General features: G+C 49.5%; 1 long non-coding RNA gene across 3 annotated transcripts; it reads right to left on the bottom strand.

The window, feature by feature from the left end:
- Window positions 1-461: 461 nt before the first annotated feature.
- LOC148182400 (uncharacterized) lies at window positions 462-23,652 on the bottom strand. Of its 3 annotated transcripts, XR_015774762.1 has the most exons (5): window positions 23,500-23,652; window positions 14,129-14,174; window positions 8,984-9,075; window positions 8,210-8,572; window positions 462-735 (listed from the first exon to the last, which is right to left on the bottom strand). It is a non-coding gene; the product is annotated as an uncharacterized LOC148182400 (long non-coding RNA). The 3 variants fall into 3 exon arrangements; XR_015774761.1 differs by lacking the exon at window positions 14,129-14,174; XR_015774763.1 differs by lacking the exons at window positions 14,129-14,174; window positions 23,500-23,652 and adding an exon at window positions 11,239-11,881.
- Window positions 23,653-24,489: the final 837 nt, after the last annotated feature.

Genomic DNA, 24,489 nt, shown 5'->3' with positions numbered 1-24,489 from the left:
CATCCTCCAGCCATCACCTGCATCCTCCGACCATCACCTGCATCCTCCATCACCTGCATCCTCCAACCATCACCTGCATCCTCCAGCCATCCAGGCCTGACTTAGGGAGAGCACAGACAAGTCCTGGAAAGGGGCTGGAGGGGCCTAGAGGGTGGCAAGACTCTTGTTGGCCCTGCAAAGTGCACGAGAAGCTTCATCTTTGTTAAAGCCTCAAGGTGTGCTCTTAATGTTACCCCTCTAATAATAATATTTCATCTGCCTTATCTGATTAGGTTAGGCTCATTTGATTTTTGCAAAACACCTTTAATCACCTTGCAAATTCCCCATCATTACAAACAGAGCCACCACAAACATTATCGGCAATCTGAGTTTTATTTTCAGCAATCTTTTTTTTTTTTCATATGCAAGAAAGACAGTTGTAAAAAAAATAATTTTAAAAATATGAACAAGACAGAGGCTGAGAAAACATTAACAAGGCCCTATGCTTTCTGCTAAAGTGCCTTCATTTCATTATCATTAAATTTGCCTAGTAATTAGATTTCGGTGCATGAATATTTTAAAAAAATGTAACAGACAGGCTGTCAAAAAAAAGCACGACAACATCAATTCGATAATTTTTTAGACAGAGACATTCATAAGCAATTAACACAGATTTCCTGGGGTTGGAGACTCTTTTTCTTTCTTTTCTTCTTTTTTTTTTAATTTTTCCTATTCTTCCAGCCTTACGTTCTTCACCTGAAATTAAAGGAAAAATAAAATCACTGTAAACATCAGCACTTTCTGCCATTTTTCCCTGTTTGCTAACATGATTTCAGTGCCATTTCCCCCTCGCTTAGCATGCTCCAGCACTCCTCCCCCCACCTCCCACCCCAGCCTTGCTAAACACGGGCAGGCACAAGGTTGGGTCATCCATCAGACCTCCCCACTCCTGCAGGACCAGATTAAATTAAGGTTGCATGAAGCTTCTGTCTTGATCTTCAGGCATTTCTGCTGAAAACAGTGATTTTGATCACTATTTGCATAATGTACAGTTACGTATTCACCGGGTCCCTAATTATACGATCTGTGTTCGACACCGCTGCAGACGCGGGGAGGCTTGTGCAGGGCATACCAACCACTGCTCACAGCATTCCTGCTCCTGCTCCTGCTCCAGGTGAGCCCAGGGTGATCCATCCCCTCCCTGCAGGCTGCAGCCACGGGACAGGGGTGGCCTCAGCCCCATTTGCCTTTCCCAGCTCATCTGTGGGTGACACCATGCCAGTCCCTGCCCTACAGCTGCCAAAACAGAGCCATTGTCCTCCTGTTTTCACCCTCTGGGATGCACATGAGGCCCACAAGCCTCTCTCTTCTTCATCCTGCACATTTCCAACAGGATCAAAAACATTTCCAACAGGATCCACTTTTTTCCATCAAAAGGTGGATGGAAAGCAGCACAGTCCCAGTTTCCCCCCTTCTTTATCTCCTCAGTGTCCCAGAAGAACCTCATGTGCCAGAAGGAAATCCATACCTTAAACCACATTTCCCACATGACTGAGGCAGTGCCCCTGACCCCATGGAGATGCCCAGGAAGGAGCTGGTTGCTCACCACCAGCTTCTTGCACCTGCAGGGGGAAAGTTCCCACTCTCTCCTGAACTCTTAATTTGGAAAACAGCAAAGTTTGCAGGGATTTTCATAGGATCATAGGATGGTTTGGATTGGAAGGGACCCTAATGCTCATCTCCTTCTTCCTCTCGCCGTGAGCCAGGGTGCTCCAAGCCCTGTCCAGCCTGGCCTTGGACACTTTCAGGGGTGGGGCAGCCACAATCTGTTTCATTTCAGACAGAGCTTCCCAAATTCCTGTGTTTAGTACTAAATCAGGTCCAACACCTGAAATACTCTAATGATGCTCTGGACAGATCCTTCAGTGGAGCCCTTGGAATGCTGACGGAGCAGCCAGACTGGTGTTAGGTGTGTGCTCTTACAAGAGTGAGCCCCACCTGGGTCAGCTCACCTGCAGACAGGAAGCCAAAATCACCTCTTCAGGTGTTGAAAAGCATGAGCCAGAGCTAAGAGATGTGCTGAGAAGACAATATACAAAACCCCAAACCCCAATTATTTGACCTAAACATAGGTGGATATTTAAAACCCATGTCTGTGTTATTTTTTTATTATTGTTATCATCGTGATCATTGTCTCTGGCAAATTAGGAATACACAAAACAGCCACACACAAAGAAAATCCTGGACCTCAACTCAGGTCATGCCTTCCTAAAATCTCCTTTGCAAGGTTTTATCGGCAAGAGCAGGGAGTAGAAGCAGTTGGTACAAGCAGCTGAAAGACCAAATCAAAAGCATGTGAGCAGATTAAAGAACCAATCTCTCCGTTTGATGCAGAGGAAATCCCACTAATTATAAAGAAGGGGCTTATTTCCTGGAGTCACTCTGTTTGAAGTCATCAAAACTAGTAATACTTAATTACTCTACTTTATGGAATATATAACATCGAGGCCCTTTGCCGCTCGCTGGCCCACTGCTGCCATAGCTGGTGCCGGGTTTCCAGGGGGCTGTGGTGATGTTCCTCCTCTACCTATGCCCTTATTTATTCAAATGAAGCCCTTAACAGCCCTCACATGAGCCTGCGGGGAAGCATTTAAACGTGCTTTAAAAGGAGGTTATAATGAAAAAAAAACCCAGAGTGATTTAGCCCTGTGAGTTACCTGGCTATTACTGAAATGTGTGTGCGCTACGTGTGTGCCACGGACTCCTGCAGAACCGGGCACGGAGGATTAAACCAGACTGAAGGTATTTGCCTCATCCTAATCCTTGAAAAGCGAAGGGAACTGACAGTAGTGTGACTGAAACACGGCCCTTTGGACCTTGCTGAGCCATCTTTGGAGGTCCAAGAGCAAGCTGACAGCTTCTGCTTCATGGACACATCCAGATGACATCCATGGATAGGTGGAAAAGCACAGTCAGGTGTCTTGAGGAAATGAAAGGAGGCACGGGATCTTCTCAGAACTGGTACAAAGATATCTAAAATGGAGGACTCCTTGATTGTCCTCATCTCTCCAGGTGGCCTTTGGGCAAATCTGGTCAGGATGTGCTTTGCTAAAGGGCCAACAACCCCCAGTCTCCTCAAACACCATGGCAAAGCTTGAGTTTCTGGCACTGGCTGATTCACATGGAGGGGAATCACAGATTCCATTAAAAAGTAGAAATAATCCTATTTTTACAGGTTGAGAGAAGCCTTGGAAAATGTGACCCAAGAGATTCAGGCAGGGAAAGGCAAGTAAGTTCCATTTTGCCATTCCTGGAGTGGTCCCAAGTGGATCTGAGTATTCCCAACTGCATCCCTAGCCCCGATGCTGCTCCCAGCACCTGAGTCTTCAAGCAAAGACCTTCCTGGTAAGGGAGGAAAACCCATGGGATCAAAGCCCTCTCTCAGGATACAGCGAGGTTCCCTAAGGCCAAAACTCTTCTAGAGGCAAACTGCAGGGAGCAATTATGGTGAAGAGGTGCCCATTTCCATGGCTGGGAGCACCAGGACAGCCCAGGTCTGGCTGGTTATGAGACTTTTTTCAAATTGCTCTTTTTCCTGCTAAGCTGGTAAATGCTGCAGGGGAGGGGCAGGAGCACAGCTCCATCCTTCATCACCACCTGGGTGTGTGGGAGCTGCACAGACACCACCATTACCAATGGCAATAATGAATCTCCTGCTCCATCCCAGAGCTTCTCACAAACATTAGAGTCCAGCTGGGAGAGCACATGGAGATGTGGAGCCATGTGCCTCTGTTTGAAATTCTGCACATACCATGGCATCAGGAATGTCCCAGGAATGCTGCCTTGGAGTCATGAGGCCTCACAGCCGGGAATTGTGGGTGAAAAGTGTTTGTTTCCCCTAAGACAGAAGGGAAAAAAATCTGCTAAGCCCAGGTTTGACCTGACTGGGAAATGCAACTGGGCTCCAGACTAGCTCGGCTGGCCTGAAAAATCCCTTTTAAGATGTCTGAGCCTTGTAGAAGCCCCAGGCAGAGCATGTCACTAAAAACCACTCTGCCTCTATGAGGCCCTTTGCAATTCTGTTTTTGGTGGGAGAACAGGTGGGTGCCGTGCTGAACAGCATCCACAGAGCAGAGATCATCAGCATCTGCTGCTCTCCCTGCTCTTGGCTCTGCCCTTCCTTGGTGGAGATCAGGCTCCAGCAAAGCCCCAGCACTGCTGGGCTCTGTGGGAGGATGGGAGTGCACTGAGATCCACACAGATCTGGGAGATGAGGGCTCAGTGTCCAGCCTGCTCTGCTCTGGGTCCCAAGGACTGCATGGCCCTACCAGGACCTTCCCCACTTGGTGCTCTCCTTTGGAGAGCAAGAATCCACCCAGAGTGGCACAGCTCAGAGCTGTCTTTGCTCTGTCTTTTACGTGCTTGGGGGCCCTGAATCAAAATATTTCCCTGAGCAACACAGAGAATTCCAGCATTTCACCCACTGCGGGTGGTGGGAATAGTTCAAGCAGGACCTGAAATAAAACTCTCACATTTCAGTCCCTCTGGAACTGAGAAACACCCACGACTAGCCTATAGCTGATTTTTTGCCTCATTTCTTCAGCTCTAACATATCAAAGGAGAAAAAGGATCTGCTGCAAGGCAAATGTCCCTATCTTTGCTGGCTGGCAAGAGACCAGCCAGGAAGGAAATGTATTTTATCCAAAGAGGCTTTCTAGGGCTGGACACATCCTCCTGTGTGTTCTGTCATGGAGCAGACAGCAAGGAGCAGACCCAGACTGCTCAGACCTGGGACTCAGCCCTGCATCTCCATCTCAGCCATGGGAGTGATGACCTGCAGCAGGTGGGAAGGAGCCTGCATCCCTCAGGGCTCCGGGCAGAAGGATGGATTTAACCCCCCTGGTCCCAACCTTGTCCTAGGTCAGAGCTCTGAGCTGTTGGAACAGCAGAGCACAAACTAAACTTTGGGGGCTGCTGCTTTGCACGCTGCCCTGAGGCCACAGGCAATGGACCTTTTTTCTCTACAACCTCAAAATGCGGGCTCAGGCAGAGGTGGGTTCTGTGCCTGAAAAATAAACACACCCACAAGACCTAAACCTTCCCATAAGAGAAGGACAGGGGCTTAAAAGTTCTGCCCAGAGGGGTGTGGAAGGGGGTCCCGCTCTCCTGCTGCCTCTCCCTGGAGGAAGGGGTGAGTTGGTCCCCACTGCCATCACAGAGAGAAGACCTCGCCGCAGCCTGGCTGAGGTCTGTTTGTCACTTTTCCTTCATTATTTGCAGTTTGTACACAGGCGTCATTAGGGATTCATTCGGTTTCCCTAGCAGCAGGCATTAGTCTGGCTTCCCTTTCCCCCTTCTCTCGCCAGCGCCCTTTATTTTTAGTGTCTTATTTACAGTTTGACAGAGTAACTGTAACCCTTGCAAGCTACTCCAGCGGCTTTAATCGGGGGAATAATGAGTCCTGTCTGGCGATGAATAGAATTTAGGGGACAGATTGTTCCACACTCGCCCGGTGGGGTAATTTATTTATGTGCGCACTTGTCAGGAGGAGAAAGGGACGGGGGATCTGTATGCACCGAAGACATTGCCGGCGCTGAAAGGGAAGGGAGAATGGAGCCAAACGCCCCAGATCCCGCTGCCCCCCGCCCCTCCGGCAGCTGAATGCCTCCGGTGGCCGTGAACTTGGATGGGCCGAAAGCCCCATTCCCAGGCCCTCGGCACGTCAGCGGGGCCGCCGGGCGGCTGGGCTGCGGCAGCGGGCCCGGGGCTCCAGATGGGTCCGGCCGAGGCGGGCAGCCCTCCCCGGCACTGCCCGCATAGCCGCGGCACGGGGAGCAGCCCCATAGCAACCGTACAGTAGCGGCAGCACAGCGGGGGGCTGGGAAGAGAGGCAAAGCCCTCGGAAAAATACAGGATGGGTCCAGACAATGGCTCTCTCTCATATCATAAATTACACGGCAGCGACAAAAAGCAACGGATCCTGCCCTTCTCCCTCGCTCCCACAGCCCGGGCGCTCGCTGGGCATCCCCGAGCATGGGGACGGCGGCAGCACGAAGGAGGGAGGTGGAGGCATTGCAGCTTCCAGCCCACACGGTCTCCTTCACCCTTTCTCTGTCCCCTCAAAGCGCATTTCCTTTGCTCCTCAGCTTTTCTGCTTTCTGCCTCCCCTGAGCACCAGCACCTCAGCGCCTGTTGCACCACGACTGTGCTCCTTCCTTTGGCCAGCGCTGGCCGTGCCCAGAATCAGAAAGAAGCAGCTCCTGGTCCAGAAGCAGGATGGTTTCTCCTTCTACTCTTCAGGGGAAAGGCCCTTTCACTCCCTTTTTCTCCTCCCTGGCTCAAGGCTGGGAGCATTTTCCATCTAGAGCCGCCAGCAGCAAGGTCTCAGCTCAGTGTCTTCCAGGAGATGGTTGGACTGCAGCCACCCCCAAACTCCTGTGCAAAGCAGCACAGCGGGAGCCACCAGGCTCCAAGGTGACCTCAGCCAGGAGATGGTCCCCATTAGCAGAAAGGATCCACCTTGCAGAGACACTGAGAAGAGGCAGGACAGGTGTGCAGGGGGTCTTTTTGCACCCTCAACTGACATCAGAAAGGGCTGGGGGGAGCCTCAGGCTGCTCACCCCCACTCAGACACAGAGGTGCGGAGTTTGTCACTGATTTCACTTAAATGTGTCCCTGCTTGGCCCAGCTCCCACCTACACTTGGCAACTTTCTTTTACAAAATAGCCTCAAAATTAGTCTTTAGACTAAAATGTAATTAGAATTATATTTTCTACCGAAGTGAGGACACACTTTAAGTAGCCAGTGTGGCATCACGTTGCTCTGGCAACACCCTTTTCCCACCAGTGTAGCCATCCTGGCTGCAGGGATTTGCCTTCACTGCTCTGTCAGGAGAGCCAGGAATGAAATGCAGCCACAGACTGATTCCTGTTGCCACGACGGTGCAGAGCATCTTCCTGTTCCTGGAGTTTTACCAGTTTACCAGCATACTGGGAGAGAACTGGGTGAGCCCCATGACTTTGACACCTCACCCAGTCTGACTTCCTCTCACAGGTGAGGGGAGGAGAACCACAGGTTCTGGCTACCTTAGACTTCAAACCATGGAAGCAGAGAGTTAGTGGGCATTGTAGGGGACTAAACCTGGCAGAGAGCACTGACATCACATCTCCAGGCCATGGAGCAGAGAAGAACTAGGCTTCTCTGGATGTCCAGTGGCTGGAGTAGAACTCGTGTGATGGTCCTGGCACTTTGTCACCGTGGCCAGGGGCCAAAGGTGGTGCACTGGCTATTTTGGAGCAAAGGTCTGACCAAGGGTCCTAGAGTTGGAGAGAGCCTTCAGCCAGCACAAGCCCCTGAGATGCACGTGGGGGTCTGGCAAGGTGGGGACAGTGTCCGCTCAGATCCCCACACAGGACCTCACTCTAGGGACCCTGCACCAGCTCCCAGCCAAGGGGTGCTCCAGCCCAAGAGCCAATTTCAGGGCAGACCTTCCCCTTGGCAGAGAGGTTGAAATCTCTCCTTGCTCAGCTGAGCTCAAGGCGAGACAAGAGTCCTTGCACACACTTAAAAAAGGAGAGGAAAGCTCTTTGCCCCAGGAGCCTGTGTCCTGCAGGGTGTTTTGGTGGGTGCACAGCCCAGCCTGGGGTCGGGGGCAGCCCCTGCCCTCTGCTGAGGGAGCAGAGCGGTGCCAATCCCAGCCAAACCTGCGGCACAAACCTTGGTCGGGCCTGGAGAGGGGGAACCTCCTCCCGGGTACAATGACTGTCTATTCTGCTGATCACAAGCCTAATCCTCTTTGGTTTTTAATTGGCATTTGGGCTAAGCTGATTTAAACCTCTTCACCTTGTTGGGTCCCCCCTCCCCACTTCTTTCTTTTCTTTTTTTTTCTTTTTTTTTTTTTTTTTACCAAATAACAACGCTGCCATCACCAAGTCCCCAGCACAATGACAGCTTTGTGCAAGGGCGAGAGGAGAGGAAAGGGAAAGGGAGGGGGAGAAGGGAAATGTGCTGAACACACTCAGAAACAATGCGGAGTTTGTGATTCAGACTTGACCACTGGCAAAGGACCCGCTTCAGCTGCGCCTCGATAATAAACGCACTGTCCCATCGCAGCACCTCTCCCCTGCCCATCACCTCCACCTCAGGCCAGCTGCCCATCGGGGTGGGCTCTACCTGCCATCCCCACAGCCCAGTGGGACCCAGCACAGTGGTACCACATCCCCAGGCTCACCAGAGAGTGGCCCACAGAGCCACGTGCAGAGCAGGATGGGGCTGTCCCGGTGTCCTCTGCACCCCGGCCATGCCTGAGCCGGTGCTGTGTCCCCACGCCGAGGTCTGGTGCTGGTCAGCAGCACTGCTCAGCCTGGACAGACGCTGCTGGAAATCAGGATCCACATCATGCTCCAGCCCAGGGTCGGCCAGCAGGAGCAGGGAGAGGAGGAGCGAAGTGGGATCAGCCGTGGTGAGGGGCTTCTTCTGAGGCGGCCTCAAGACAAGGTCCTGCTGGCAGCTCCTCACAGCTCATGGCTTTTGGGGGCTGGGGTTTTCCATATAACCCCCACTCCTGATTCATGTAATAATGAGCCAATCTGAGCTAAAACCAAACACAACAGAAACACCTTTACTATCCCCTTTCCATTTAACAGGGAACCCTCCTCCCCGAAGAACCCCAAAGGAGCCCTTTGTTCCTGTGGATGAGACACACCTCTCCCAGGGCTTGGGCATTATGAGTTAACAAACCCACAAAAAAAGATGTTAAACACAGAAAAAAATTCAGATGTTTGAGGCTTTGGCCCAAGTGGTCAGCAAGGAAGGTGCTGGTGACCATGGAGATTTTGGCTCCTCTTTTTCCCCACCACCTGGTCACCATGAGCTCTCAGCAGCCCCCAAGTACTTGCCATGGAGACACTCAGTTCATCCTGGCAGCCTGATGGTGCCAGACCCAGAGTAAGAGCTTAGGAAAAGTCTTTTAAAAAAAATTTTAAATTTTTAAAAATCCACTTACCATGATATTCCCAGTGAACTCTCCCCGGGGCCAGAGACCTACACCTTGTCAGCCAGAAAACGAGCATCATGTAGGGTGAACCCATGGCCAGCCTGGCAAGAGAGAGAAAAGAGGATCGGAATTCGTTAAATGTCAGCCCCATGTTCCCTGGCCGGATTACACCAGGAAAGGGAGATTACAGCCACGCTTCTGACACGAAAGCGGAATGAGGGAGAGAGAATTCATCTCGAAAACTCTCAGCATCTTTGAAACTGGACTGTTTTCCTAACTTGAGATACCTCTGTGGGATCTCAGCCTTGCAGGGAGCAAGAGGAGCCAGGGTCTGGGGCAATTTGAAATGGGGGAAAAGCTCTCATTGCACCATTCCCTGTCCCTGCCACGTGTGGTGCCAGCCAGCATCTCACTGCAGATGTGTAGCAAAACCAGCTTCAGGTACTCAAAAGCTACAAGCAGGACCAAAAGCTCTAAATCTAAGTGAAAAAACCCCTTTGCTATTCTTTCTTTGTCTTCTGAGGAGCTGTGTTCTCCATGTCTCTCTCCCTGCCAGGGGCAGTGATTGCTCCAGCAAGGTCCAAAGCCAAGCCCAGAGCACCCTGAGGCCAGGGGGATTTATCCCAGCTGTCCTGAGCACTTTGCTGTGGCCAAGCACAGGGACACATCACCAGCAAGAGCCTCGTTGAGGGAAGAGTCTCGGGTCAAGGAGGAGCCTGACAGGATGCACCCTGTGACTGCCACCCTCAGTGCAGCTGGAACCAAGTGACAAAGCTCCAGAGCTGTTCATCTCTGCTTGAAAATACCAAAATTGAGCAGCCCTGACCCTTTGGATGCTTTGGAGTATCTCTACAGAATTGTTTTATGTTTTAATAATATATTAATGTTCACTTTATATACTTTCCATCACTACAAACTCTGCCTCCAGCAGTGGCTACTCACAGGCTACACATGGATTTAGATACCCCGTACAGAACTGATGTGTCTTAACCGAGGAGGGGCCAGAGAAAGAGCTCGTTCTCCTGTCCATTAGTCCTGTAAATCATCTCTAACACTACAGAAATCAGACACAATCTGATCCTGTGAAAATTCAGTGGTGCAAAGCCAGTGAGTGGCACTGGTGGGAGCAGAGCAGCAATGCCCAGACCCATCCTCTCCTTCCAGCTCCGCTTCCAACACACTCCTGTGCCCCATCCTAGGGAAGGAATCAGAAAAAAGGAAGGGAAAAAAAAATCCCCCAGCACAGACTGAAGTTTATAAATAAAAGCAGTGAGAAGTGGACTAAGTAGCTGCAGCTTAGCCCAAGAGCTAAGAGCCTTAGCGCATTTTTGCAAGTTTTAGGGAAGTATTTCCCATTCCTGACTAAGCACGTTTGGCAGGCAGAGTGGAGCGCGTGGCCACACACCCTTCCCAGCTCCAGCTAAAGGGCTCCAGTGGTGACAGTCACCCCTTCCCCAGTCCCTTCCCACCTCACAGACCCCACCAGAGACTGGGCTAGAGCCAAGCCCAGCCACATTCCCCACGGGGCTGCCCCCAGACAGGCGTGTCTGGGACTCCAGCATCAGCCCCCAAGCAAAAAATGTGATTTTTCTTCTAGGGATAAATTTTGAGTTGGTTTTAATCTGCTTTCAAAATTCCCGTCACATCAGGGTTAAACTCACTGAGCATATTTAGGCTTTTAAGTTTCCAGGTCTCATGGCAACAGAGGGATGGGGAAAAATTAAAAAGAACAACAAATGCAGCCTCATGGAGCACCAAGATTTTCACCTAAACCACAAACCTCTTGCAATGGGTCTTCAGATAAAACACCCCACTACATTTCCAGTGCTGTAGTAAAATTAATCGCTTCCACCCCACCAGCTGTGTGAAGAGATTGTTTCCTCTCTCTAACATTATTCTGAGCACAATAACTTTGTGCCCACAGATCACCTGGACCAGGCAAAGCCTCTCATGCCTCAGCCCATCACACGCAGGAGGGGATGAAGTCACTCTTGTTTCACGTTGATTCTTTTCCCCTTTCTTAAACTGCCATGAAATGGTTTCAGCAACAGAAAAAAATGAGGCTATTGAATTTTTCTAGTCCAAAAGAGGGAGGAGGGGTAAAAAAAATAATTAAACAGCTGTTTTGCTAATGTTATCACAGTACACAAAGAATGAAACGTCATCTAGTGCATCTAGGAAAAAATCCTGCAGCCAAGCCTCAAGCCCCACAACGTCCCCAGGAGCACGGAGGGTATTCTGAACAATAACTTTTTTTAAAATACCGTAAAAAAAGACGATAGGATTGCCTTTGGTGCCATTCCCACGTGCAAAACGTGGCGGTGAGATGAAAAGAGGCGGATTTTGGGGCGCGGGTCGGCTGAGGGGTTCCGCGGCTGTGACGCTCCAGCGGCGGCGGGAGAAGGGAAATCCCCAATTCCCGTGGCGAGGCCCGGGATGAGCCCTGGGGCCGAGGCCCCGTGGCGAGGCCCGGGATGAGCCCTCGGGCCGAGGCCCCGTGGCGAGGCCCGGGATGAGCCCTCGGGCCGAGGCCCCGTGGCGAGGCCGTGGCACGCGGAGCGCGGCGAGCGGGGCCCGGCCCGGCCCATGGAAGGTGCCAGAACGCTCCCACCCGCCTGGCTGGGCCCGAGGAAGGGGGATCGGCCATTTTACACAGCAGCTGCCTAAAATGGTGGCTCCCACCTTGCCTTCCCCCTCAGCACGCATGCACCCACGGGGAGGGGAGGGACAGGGCCGCAGCCCCCGGCGCGTGAGGGCGCAGGGAATGGGAGCCAAGACGGAATTAGAGGCAGAAATTAAAGGAGGGGAAGGGGGGGAAGAGGGAGAGGATGCGCCTCGCCTCGGCCTAGCGATGGTTGGCTTTGTGCGTCCTGAGGATGGGAGAGGCAGGAAGGCCTCGAGGGGGGAAAAATGGGGGGAAAGAAGGGGATGAAAAAGAGCGTTTGGGTGAGGATGGCGAGGGGCAGAGATGCGTGGGGGTGCGGGGAAAAAAAATCTTCCCTTCTTTCTTCACCGACCCCCCTTCACCCTCCCCGCAATCCCGCTTTGACTTTTCCCACAGAAGTAGCCAACCTCCAAGAATGCAAATGACATTCATTATGCAAATGCATGCAAATCAGGTTTAACTATCGGAAGAAGGGCTCGGAATTTCTAATGGGTTAACTCTTTCCTGCACGGCCCGGATAACAAGAGCCCTCGTGTCTTCCTTGGGGCTTTGTGCTTCCCCATCCATCGTGGGCACCCCGACCCGCACCCCTCGGTGGGCACCGGGGTGGGGAAGGTGGAACAAAGCATCGGGAAAATACCAACAACAACAAGAAAAACCCCACTGGCGTGGGAGCGGCTGCCCCTTCGTTAAACGTTCCGGCAGGAGACAAGACAAAGCAGGCTTAAGCACGAAATTGGGGGGGAAAAAATGGGAAAAGAAAACAAAGGAAAAAAAATAGAAAAGCAACAACAACAACAACAAAAGGAAAAATGAAATGAAAGGAAAACGAAATATTAAAAAGGAAAGTGATACAAAGAAAAAGGAAAATTAAAAAATAAATCAGAAAAAAAATTAAAGAACTATTAGGTAAGAAAATAAAGGAAAATATAGAAAAGAAAAGAAAGGGAAGGGAAAGAAGAGGAGCAGGCCGCTCTTGGCAGAAGGTGAAACCCTCGGGTGGTGCAGCAGCGAAGGGTCCTGGCAGCCACAAGGCTTTGGCTGCTCACATCGAACCCGCTCGCTGGGCTGGCCTTGGAGCCCCTGGCTCTTCATCTGCTGAGCAAAGTCACAAAACGCACCAAGATTCCATTCTCCTTCTCCCCCCCCTCCCCACCAGTGTTTTCATTGAGGAAAAAATTAAATTACAATTTCCCCCAGAGCTGGGTGAGCCCGTGGTCCTCCAAAGGGAGGAGCAGAGGGTGGAGGTGGCGGCACTGGGTCCCAAATCCACATCCCTGTGACCGGTCCAGCATCCTGGAATGCTCAGAGCGCATTCGAAGCGTGCGTGGCATCGGTGTGGGATCACTGCCCTGCTCCTCCAAACCTTGGTAAAAATCCCAATTCCCAATCCCAGCCTCAAAGATGGGAAGGTCCCAGTGCTGGGAACTGAAAGAAGGAAATTCCAGGTAGTGACCTCGTGCTCACTGAATGTTGGGATTGCAGGAATTATGAATATTACAGTGGGCTGTAAAGTAGAGCAATAGATGGGTGGCAGAATTTTAATATTTTATAGCAAGATTGTATTGATTCACAATAATAAAGCACTTTAGGATTATTGCTGTGTTTTGCCCAAGAATTATTCCTTATTTGTTCCAAAACCTCCTGAATTTTCTGTTACTTCCTATACCTCCTTTACATTTGATCTTTTTTCCAATTTTCTCAAAATCTCAGGTGATTCGAGCTGTAAGGTGTTAAGTGCAGCAGCAACAATCTGTGCAAGGACAAGAATTTCCCAAATTTTAGGGGTTTGGTTTGAGATGCCATAAAAATTATTGGTTTAGAGTCAGTTTGCTGTGCTCTGAAATGCACGAGCCCAGAACTACTGGTCAGTTATTAAAAAAAAAAAGCCCTTTTATTTAATTAAGCTGGTTCCAGCATAAGACCCCTGCAGAAGGTAAAATATACTTGAGATGTGCATTTTGGCAAACCCCTTTCCCTACTGAAAAATAAGAAAAGAAGAAAAATAAATAAATAATGAATAATATTAAGGGGGGAAAAAAAAAAAGGCACCAGTAATTTGGGTTTCTTTATGTCTTCTGGCCTCTAGCCCATAGAGGCAAGAGCCTTGCTCTGCTCTCCTCATCTTGTTTTGACTCCAAGCCCCTATTTCCAAGTTCACACATCATTCCAAAACTGGAATTGTGTGATTTTTATGTTTTTTTTAATTAGTTATTGGAAAGTATATTTTAAAAAAACAAAGAAAAACAAACACACACATTTAAAAAAAAATAAAAATAATAAAATAAAAGCCAAGTCCTGTGTAGGAGAAGGGCTGGGGGATGCAGGTGGGTACAGCCATGCCCAGACATGGTCACTCATCACTAATGACCAACACACAACTGCATGCTGACAGGACAAACCCCTCAGGTGCTGCCTCCCGAGCACCCAAACACCCAGGAATTGTCATTTCCCGGGGCAGTAACGAGTCAGGCTGCATTAACAAATACCTGGTGTCGAGGGCATCCCCAGAGCTGCGGCAGCACGGGCCTCGGGCTGCAGGACACAAAAGCAAGGCTGGCTTTAGCACAACGTTGACAAAGAGCAGTGCAGAAATTGCTGGATTTAAAAACTCCAAGGGGAGGTCACGTGAAAAAGGGGTTTGGCTCCAGCTCCAAAAGTGATTTTCAAATTGTTGATAGTTATTTTTTTTATTTAGCAGGCCTCATGTTCATTCACCTCTCTTTGCTTTCACCTCACCTCTCTACCAAGTTTCAACGCTCACGTCTACATCTGTTCCAAACCCATTTGTTCTGGTTTTCCCCCATTGATGCGCCTCTTTGGCCCTGGAAAACTCCTGAAGACACTCAACTGCAATCTGTGGGCACAGGGTGGGGAAAGAGGAGCTGTGGGCATTTGCAGCCTCTACATCACCCCATTAAAAATGTAGCTTTCAGCATTTTACTGATTAAAACTCCCAGTTTTAATCCCTTGTCGTTAGAAACCAATAACACACCCTGTGAGGGTTTATCCACACAGGGGAGGGAATGGACCCTGGCAGCTTCCACAGTAATTTCTTGTGTGGAAGGACCTGCAAGGTCTCTGGAATGAAGGAAAAAGTGGGGAGAGGGGGTAGAAGGGGAGAAGGTTTGAGAAATTGCCATGGAAATACATTTATTGGAAATATATTATGGGCAACAATTTCAGCTTCTCAACGAGGTGCTGGGGCTGCACATCCCATGGGAAATAAGCAACAGGAACAAAGTGACCCCACACAACCACTTTCTTTCTCATTTCTCCCACCAGCCACTTAAAAAGCCTCTGCCCAGTCTTTGCCAGATGCCAAGAAGCTTTCTGCCTCAAAAACCCTGTTTTCCTCCCGAAGCCCGCGTTCCTTCCTTGCCAGAGGGTGTTTTCCAGGAGAGACACTCAGCAGTAGGCTTTGCATGGCCATGCCATGGGAAAAAGATGGGCTGGAGGAGGTCTTTGAATGAATCCAGTGTCAGATAATGAAAAATCAGCAAAGGCAGCAAGAAATTATCCTGGACACATGGAAACACCACATTCCTGTAATGGGAACAATAATGCAGCAGAAAGTACCAACAGGGATGACAGCCCAAACCAAACTTTCCAATGGAAAAGAACCTTTAAAAGTCCCAAACTGCTGTGGCAAAACATCTTGGTTTTTCCTGCCAAGCAGGATGGTGGGTGTTTGAAGGAAGATGTGGGGTTGGGGCTGTTACAGGTACAAGAAGGATTCCTTCCTGCTGCCAGGAGTCACCTGGCCATCACCTGACACCAAGCAACTACTTTAGGGAGAATCCCAACTTTTCATGGCTCTGGTTAAGGCCAAGAGGAAACGAGGAATTTTGCAGCAGCCACTTAAACTGTCTTGTGATAACTGGTGCTCATCATCTCTCAGGATGCAATGGGATGTGAAAGCATCCTTCGACCACAAAACAATTTCCCATGGAATGATAGAGAAGATTTGGGTTTTGATTATCAGGCCTTAAAAAATGCAGGAGGCACAGGCTCTCGATACTGTTATTTTTGGAGGCAAGGGCTCTTGATACTGTTATTTTTGGAGGGCTTCTGATACTGTTATTTTTAGCCAGTTTTAGCTCATCTCACCAAGCCCTTTTTTTACAGCCAGCTCACCAACCTTCCAGGGCCAGATTTTTTTTTTTTTTTTTTTTTTGCCAGACTCAATTCTCCAGCGCCTGGGGCTGCCAATAGTGCTCCAAAAAAACCCAACAAAAATCACCCCCAAAAAACTCCACACACAACACAAAAAATTCAATCCCACCACCCTTTTTTTTCTAATTTTCCCAAAGAACTGGGAGGCGTGAGCACTCGAGAGTCAAATTTGCCCAGGACCCGCGTTCCCTAAGAAAGCAGGGCTCATTCGCCTTCCACAAACTCCGCAGTGGCAACAAAAGTCCCTTTCAAGCCCTTCCAGACGCAAGTCCTTCAGCTCAATTAGTCAGGCACACAGAGACACAAAAAAGCCTCCCATTCAGGCTAGTGGCTGGCTGTGGAGGACAAGGGCGAAGAAAGGATCTTTCTCCCACGCTTTCACTGGGTGTCATAACAAGCAGAAAGCCCTCTTACGGGGGGATTATTGGAGATAAGAGTCCGATGGAGGGGCTGGGGCAGGAGCTGTGGCTGCAGGAGGAGGGGAGGAGGGGACGGGGCTGGGGTTGGAGGTTGCAGCTCCCAAGGTCGGGCGAGCGCGGCCGCTGACGGCATCACACTCCATCAAAAATGGTTTTTAAAAAAATGACGAGATTCCCCCCAGCCTGTACACACACACGCGCAGAATAATCCCGGTTCTCCATGGCAACCTGCTCCGTGGCCATCCCTCGCACCAGAGGAGGGAGGCAGCTTGCTTTCACTCCGGCATTTCTGCCAGCTTGTCCCGATGCTGTCAGAGCCTCAGCCGAGCTGGGCACAGGGGCTGGCCTTCCTCCCGCTCCCTCATCTCCAAAAATCGCTGATTTTCTAGAGCAAAGAGCGTGCACAGCTCCGTGGGAAAACTCAGCCTCCAGAAACCCAGCCAGCCCTGCTGATGCTCCTGCACATGGGTGGGTTTAATGTTGAAAAGACATTTCTTTTCTCATGAAAAAGAAGAAGAAAAATACTTATGTGTGTTTGTTACTGGGGTTTGTTTTCTGAAGGCAAAACAAAGGGGAAGAAGAGAGAAAAACCTTCAGAGAGTGGAGTTTGTCTACAGAACTGTGGGGTGGGGCGGTGGCCCAAGGCCACCCGTCCTCCGTGGTCCCTTTCCAGTCCAGTTTAACATCCCGAGCCCTCAAACCTCCCCCCAGCCAAAGGGGTCAATTGATGCCCCTTCTGGGCAGGCCCCAGCAGGAACACTGGGTACTGACAGTGCCCTGCAGGATTAATCAAAGTTCCTGAGTGAATTATGTGCCTAATTCCCTTGAACAATCCAAGTTATATTGTTAATTCCCCGTTCCTTTCCATTGACTCTACATGTGGCTGTGGAAGCCGGTGGCCCTCCAGATCTTTTCAAAGATACGATTCCTCTGCCACAAGCAGGGTCACAGAGGCAAATTCAAAGCAAATGCCAGAAAATTTGGCTTTTGTCCCTCCTGCCCAGACCCAAGCCCCTGCCGATTGCTGCTGCGGGATCGTCCGCACTGTCGAGGTGACAAGAACATCCAAGTTCAGCAACATTTTACAAGGATCAGGGAGGGAATATAAACTCTCCAGCTCAGGAATGGAAAGCCAAGAAACTCTCTTGGAATACATTATCCCATAATTGTAGGGTTTCAAGCACTTTCCTCCCAAGCAGCTGGTGCCTGCTGATGCCAGAGAAAGGTTATTTGGCTCAGACGCATTCCTGCCCGCTCCAGCACGGGAATCCCTAAAACAATCCACTCCTATGAAATCCTGTAAAAACTGAGTATTTCACTCAACCAAAATAGCAGAAATTTACTAAAAGACAGAGAGGGAGAGATAGATAAAACAAAGCAGATTTCTTAGGAACAGCCCTTTCTCCTTTCCAAAGAGCATTCTGTGCCTTGAAAAGGTTGAAGAGGATCTGAAGGACTCCTTTTCCCTTCCCAGAGCTCTGATCCAGAAATGTTTTTGGGGTTTGGGTTCTGGTTTTTCTGTTTGTTTGGTTTGGTTTTGGGTTTTTTGTTTTGGTTTGGGGTTTTTTTGTTTGTTTGTTTGTTTGTGGGGTTTTTTGTTTATTTGCTTGTTCATTTCTTGGGGTTTTTTTGAGTTTTTTTTCAATAGAGGATGAAATTCCAGCAGGCAGGAACTTGCTGAAGGTCAAATTAAACTTGATTTACCTGCCTTGACCTAAACAATGCAAGGCCATGAGATGAGCCAACAGCCCCCTGGAGCCACACAGGGCTCGAAACCAGGCCAGTCCACCACCAATGAGTATCCAGTCTTTTTTATTCCCAACACTTATTAATCAGCACTTTTTTCCTCCTTCCTGAGAACCTGCATTTTCTCCCTATCCCAGAGCAAGCTCCACCTCATGTCCTCCACTTGCCTGTGAAAATGCATCACACGAGACCAAGCAGCTAAAGGCAGCAGATGCACCCAACATGGATGCTCCCTCCTCCTGCACCAGCATCCTGGGCACTACTCCTTTTGTCCCTGTTCCAGCAATATTAAACCCCCCGAAAGTGGAATTACAATTATTTTTACACCTAGCCCGGGCTGTCAAAGTCGAAGCTCAAGCCACGGCTGCTGATGCCGGGTGAGGATTACGCAGCTTTAGCTGTGCATTTACAGATGCCAGGTCCGAGTCTGCTCTCAGCTGTAGCAGGATAAATCCTGGAGTTCTACAGTGAGCAAGAGACTGTGATCCACTGATAATCACAGATAGATTCAGGCAGAAGTGTCGGTCCAGGAGCTCCCCGTCAGCCTTGCAGGCTTCTGTACATACGAACATCCCCCAGCCATAATCCCGGGATTCGGGGCATCCCTCTCCGCAGCCGGCACGGGACCCCGAAAACAAAATTCCGCATTTCTTTTCCTGCAGAACTACCCGGGGCCATGAGAGCCTTGCCGGCAGCAGCTCCTGCCCGTGCCCGCCAGCCCTTCCCCGGCTCGTACAGCGACAGGAGCCGGCGGGACCCGCACGCGTCCCTTTCCGTGTCTGTCCCTGAAAATCCCTCCGGACAAGCCGGAATGCGGCCCCAGGACCGGATTTAGCCCCTTGCCGTGATGCCGGCAGCACTGTGACACAAGGCTGGGCCAGCAAAGCCTCCCGGGCGGGCCGTGGGGAGAGCGAAGCTGCCAGCGGCGAGAGCCGCGGCTCCGCTTTCACATCCGATCACCCCGGCTGCAGCTGAGGCACCTGCCCTCCTCCTCCCAGCAGCCTGCAGAACACAGAGATCATCATTTTCCTTCCAGCTCTGTCCCCCTCGGGGCACTGTCACCTCTGTCACCGTTTGCCGGGCACCCAGCACCGCCTTCGCACCCCGGGATGGGCGATTGAAGAAATCCCCTCTCCTGTCATACCGAGATCAGCACCGGCCACCCCAAAATCACCCCGGGGTGCTGCAGAGCACCTTGCAAAGTGCCGCGGTTCGGAGGCCGGAGCCCCTCGGCACAGGGACAAGGACAAGGACAGCAGGACGCTGGCGGTGCCCCTCCTGCAGCCCCTGCTCCTCGCGGGGCACCGGGGCCCACACGGTTAATTCCGAGCATCACCGCAGCCTCCGTTCCCACAGCCGCCACTTGCTGAAATTAAAGCAGGGCCTGATCTGATTCCTATGGCGGCTTAGCGCGCCCACTCAGCCGGTTTATCATAATCCCGACATAAAAATCGCTCCCTTGAAAACGCTCAGGGGTTTGAAGCCCTGATTGTTTGAAGAGGGAAAGACTCTGTTCTCAGCACAAAGATGTGCTCCCCTCTCAGCCCCGCTCCGGCAGCTGGAGGCTTCAATCAGCGATTCTGACCCCGTAGGTGCCCGTGGCAGGAACCCTCACTCTGTCCTTGGCACCGAGATCCTCCCAAGCCCAGCTTGAGCAGCTGCCCCAGGCAGCACCCCAAAACCAGCCTGGAGAACTGCTGCTGGGAACAAGTCACTGCTGCCAGAGCATCTCCAAAAACCATCCCCTCTCCCTCCAAATCCAGCTGCGATTGCTTGTGGGAAGGAATTCTATTCTATGTATTTCAAAACTAAATAGATTCATGGAAATTTGGATCATATTGGTGTGATTTCTTTGTGGTGGCACTGCAGTGCTGTTCCACACCTGCCCACCCCGGGGTGCGTGGGACTGTGCCGGGAGGACAAGGGACACTTCATGTACTAGGGAGACCTCAAAGGGCTTGAGCCATCAGGGCCTCCTTTTGTTTTCAGTTTTAAATTGTAGAAGGCTAGCAAAAAAATTCCTTAAATGGGGAAATGTCTGTTTTCCTCAAACACCACAAAATCATGATTATTTTTTTTAAAGAAAAAAGCATTCCTTAGATACTTTTCATCATTCAGGGCTGAGAATTTTCAAATGTGAAATGTAAAAAATACACATATTTTATCCATCACAAAGTAAAATTTCATATGCACTGGAAGCACCAAGCAGGACAAGTATTTCTGTCCTTCTGCCAGTCCCCCGACCTGTGCAGAGCATCGCTTGTACAATGAGAGTTGTGCAAAAGGGCTTTGCCCTCAGCAACAAACTGCTCTGCTGCATTTCTGCACTGCCAACATAAGCATTAAAGACAGAAGCTAAAGGGATCTACTGAGTGAAATTAATAATTTGCAACAATTATAGTTGTATAGGCTCATTCTCCTCAGCAGCTCACTGAATTATGGAAAAAATAGCGTTGCATTTGCTCCTTTTTTTTTTCCCCTGACTCCAAAGTGCTGCTAAGCAAGAGAACGATGTGGAGAGCTGATACCTCGCTCCCAAACATGCGAGAGTGTCTCCTATTAATGTCTTCAGCAGTTATGTGGCCAGAAGGGAGAGCAGAGTAGACAGTGCTGAGTGTTAACCAGTCAAATCATAGTGTCCAAGCAAGCTTAAACGGCCACATGTAAACTGTAATTTGGATCAATGTCATGCAAACACACAGAGCTTACTGCTGCTGCACTCCAGGAGTAAATCAGGGAGAAAAGGAGGAAAAAAAACTAAAAATCAGCTGTTTGCAGGACTATTCCAAAGCCCTTGGAGAGAGCCCCGCTCACAGTCACACGGACACTCCTGCCACTGGAAATACTGCCCCACATAACAAAAACTCAGGTTAAAAAGAACTTCCACCTGGCTGAAGAGTGCCTGACAGCACCCACAGACCCCAGGGACTGCAGCTTGTGGCACCAGGAGGACCCAGGGACCCAAAGAGTGGGCTGGAACTGGCTCCCATTTCCCTCCCGTGCTGGGAACACAAAGGGATGGGTGATGAACACGGAGGTGCTTTAGCCCCACAGTGCCACCACGAATGGCCATGGGGGTCACCAGCATTTTAAAGGGAGCTTTTTGCAGCTGGGAATGAGGTGCAAAAGCTCCAGAGAGCCAGTTTGGTCCTGGTGGGCTTTAAACCCACCTCCTCCATCACTGAGCAGCACAGGCACCTCCTGCCCCTGGCTCCAGGCCCTCCACACATGGTTTGCTAAATTCTTGGACGAGTTTCATCCTTGTCCCAGTTTACATCCCCCCACTCCTGCTCATGCCTTTGTTATAGCCAAGAAGTGACACCATCCAAATCAGCCTATGGCAGTGGCGCACAGACCAGGATTGGTCACCCTGGAGCACCAAAAGATGCTCACATAGCTCTGCTCCCAGCCCCTGATTGGAGAAAAGGCACTTTTCTCCCTCCTCGAGGGAAGCCACTGGCCAATGGTGGATGGCACATGGCAGCTCCCCAGTGCTCACCCCGAATAAGAGCCCTTGGTCCCCCTGGGGAGCCACCGCACCCTTCACACCCCGACTTTGGGCCACCCCTCGGTGCTGGCACCTGCCTGCAGGCACAGCCTGCTCCACCAGCCTGGCTGGAGTGGCAAGCACCCAGCTGGGCCAGCAAGAGTCCTCCTGGCTCGGTCTGCCTGGGAAGGATGAGCGAGGAGAGCTCCGTGCAGAGCTTTGTCACCGCTTTGTCACCAAAGCCAAGGGTGTCCAACTTCATCCTGCCAGATGCTCAGGCTGTGAGCATCCGTGGAAGATGTCTCCCCTTCCCTGCCCATGGACCAAAGCTCCTGGAGCTGATTCCCTGTTGCCCTGTCCCCTGACTGGGGACAAACCTCCTAGCCAGGAGAGCAGCAGGATGGCAACAGAGAACAGGGAATCAAATAAGAGCTTGTAAAAACTTCCCTACATCACCGTCACTGTCAGCAAGGGCTGCGGGAGCAGCACCAAGAACAATGGCAGCACCCAGGTGAACCTCAATGGGGACATGGAAAGAAGATTTCCCCTAAGCTTTCCCCAAGCAGATCATTACAGAGCTCTCAGTTAACACATGTACTAAATTATTCTGAATTACAGGGCCATGGGTGAGGGGAATAATATCTTGTTTATTAATTTCAAGCAATCATATGAGCAGGACAAATCTTTCATATCACACCCAGCACTACAGCCCTTCCCTGAACCAAGTGCCAGGGACAGTTCCTCTTGGCCTTTTGGTTTTTTTAAAGATCCCATAATCTTTAAAAGAGCACACGAGCGAAACGAGCGGGTCCAGCATAGGTCAAAAGTCAGCTCATTTCTACATCTCTCACAAGAGGGTTTTCATAAAGTCACAAAGCTATAATTGCTCCTTTCCAAAATTAGTTCAGGTGCCATCACCCACATTAGCTCTTTATTATTATAAAGTCTTTTTTGGTTTGGTTTTTTTTTTTCCTCCTTGGAATCACCGTTTAATATTATTATTTTATCTTAATCCACCATGAGATCTTTGTGCTCTTCTAAGCAAGATCAAGAAACCTTTTCAAATAGGTTCCTGTGTTTTGTAGGTGGCATCTCGGGCACCCAGTCTGATTATTAGAAGCAAGTGGGAAGCACCGAGTTCACCTCTTTGACTCCAAATTCCCTTCTATGGTAGAGCAGATTTAAAAAATCCCGGTTTCCATAAGGAAGATATTGATGCATAAACAATTAAAGAGGGATAAGAACCAGCATCAATTTGCAGAGAAGATAAATTAAGCAAAATCAAGTTCCCCAATTAGTCCCATGCAGTTCCACACACAAGTTTTATATATATATATATATATATATCCTTTGTAAATCCCCAAATAAGAATCTTGAGCCCATTCAAAGAAACGTTCATAAACAAAGGGTTAAAAGAAGAAAGAAAGCATTTGGCTAGAGACACAAGGGAAGAAAAACAAAGAAAACTGCAAGAAACCATTTTCCAAATCACCATATCCTTCTTTCTAATACTGATATCAAGTTATAGCTGTCAAGGAGGAAAATATATTTATCTGTGTAACAGATAGGGAAGAGGGGGTAGGGAAGGCAGAAAAAAAGGAAAAAGAATCCAGCACTCGTATTTGCAAAACAACCATTAATAAACATTGCTCTGTTGCTGCTTTATTAAACAGATAATCCAACACAGTAATCTGTATTGATTTATGGATTCTCTGATGCTCTACGACTGGTTATGCAATGAAAGTTCATCCTTGATCTGTAGTCTGGGTCCTGGACTTAACTAATTCATAATCTGATTGGAAGTTTTACTTTGTTAATTCAATTACAGTTAACGGCTGAGGAGAGAGCGGTAACATCTTTGTCTTTCTCAACACAGTCGGTTTCTTCCCATGCCCAGAATCAGTAAACTCTTAAAATCACAGGAGGAAAATAGGTTCTTTTAAAAAACAAAACAAAACAAAAACCAACAAACAACCCCCCTCAAAAGAAAAAAAAAAAGAAAAGAAAAGAAAACAAACAAAAAAAATCCTACCTCGGGTTTTAATTCCAGTCTCTGAAAGTTGTCTTTTCCCCCATTTTTTCCGCCACTCATTTCCTTTCTCTTCTCTTTTTTTTTTTTTTTTTCCTTTTAATTTTTTCTTTTCCTCCTCTTCCTTTTGATGAATTTCCTTTCTTCTCCACATCCTCCTCAGGCGTGTAATGGGGTTATTTTTACTTTCGGTTATCTAGCTTTATGAAGAATCGACACCACTCATACAGCTAGATAACCAAAGATAACAACCAACCCCTGGAGTCTACAGCATCAGCAGGAAAAAGCCAACCTCCTCTTCTCCATGGGCTCGGGGGCACGTGGCTTTTAAGGAAGGAACGAGGGAGGAAAACGAATAAAAAGAGATGCAAATATTAGCAGCCAGATCCATAATATCTTCATCCAGCTACAGCCCCGGCCCTGTTCCTGCAGCCCAGGGCACAGAGTCCTGAGCATCACCGGGACACGCAGGATCAGGCCCCTCGCAAACACAATTTGGAGCAGAATTGCAGGATAACCACGCAAGGGCTGCCTATTTTCTGCCGAGTTTCAATTTGTTTCATTTGCAAACCAAATGATATTCTGCAGGTGCCGAGAATTAAGCCCACATTATTTTTAATAACTATCAAATTAATGCATTCAAACTGGTAATAATCAAAGCAAATATAATTTGCACCCACAACTTAAAATATGCCTAAAAGACCAAAAGGACATTTCCCCACCCACAAATGCGTTTAACGCTCTCTAAACAAAATGACTGCGAGAAAAACCTGCCGGTTAATATAAATAGTAACTTGTGATGCTTTGGATTCAGCCGAGATCTGGAGGAATAGCGACGAATAAACACAGAAAGCACAGAGGAAATGATGAAAGGGATGGAAGGGAGGAAAGAAGGAAGGGAGCGACTCCCGCTCGCGGCTCAGGACCCCGGCCCTGAGTAAGGACCTCGCATCTCGGGCAGGGAACGGGACCCGCATCCCTCCGCTCGTTCAG

The sequence above is a fragment of the Pseudopodoces humilis genome, chromosome 31 (assembly GCF_049639895.1).
Source record: "Pseudopodoces humilis isolate 2021_Gansu_Grassland_sample_001 chromosome 31, ASM4963989v1, whole genome shotgun sequence".
In the NCBI taxonomy this organism is placed as follows: Eukaryota; Metazoa; Chordata; class Aves; order Passeriformes; family Paridae; genus Pseudopodoces; species Pseudopodoces humilis.
Note: the sequence above shows the minus strand (reverse complement) of the source record. Positions and strands in the feature narration are given on the sequence as shown.